Here is a 228-nt window from a genome sequence, read left to right on the forward strand (position 1 = left end):
TAAAAAATTTATCCAGATCTACTTAAGGTGTTTGGTCTTAAATGTATTTACTCTGTAGTGGATCATAATTTCAGAAGCTAAGATAAAACTCAATGCCTAGTCTAGCATTGTCATTCTAAACTTTCCATTCTGATCCTGAAGTTTCTATCTTGTCTGAAAATTTCTCTTGTATTCTATAAGTAGGGATTTGTGAGATAGGAACACCATGAGTTTACTTTTTTTTTTTTT

This window comes from Meleagris gallopavo, chromosome 10 (assembly GCF_000146605.3).
Source record: "Meleagris gallopavo isolate NT-WF06-2002-E0010 breed Aviagen turkey brand Nicholas breeding stock chromosome 10, Turkey_5.1, whole genome shotgun sequence".
NCBI classification, from domain to species: domain Eukaryota; kingdom Metazoa; phylum Chordata; class Aves; order Galliformes; family Phasianidae; genus Meleagris; species Meleagris gallopavo.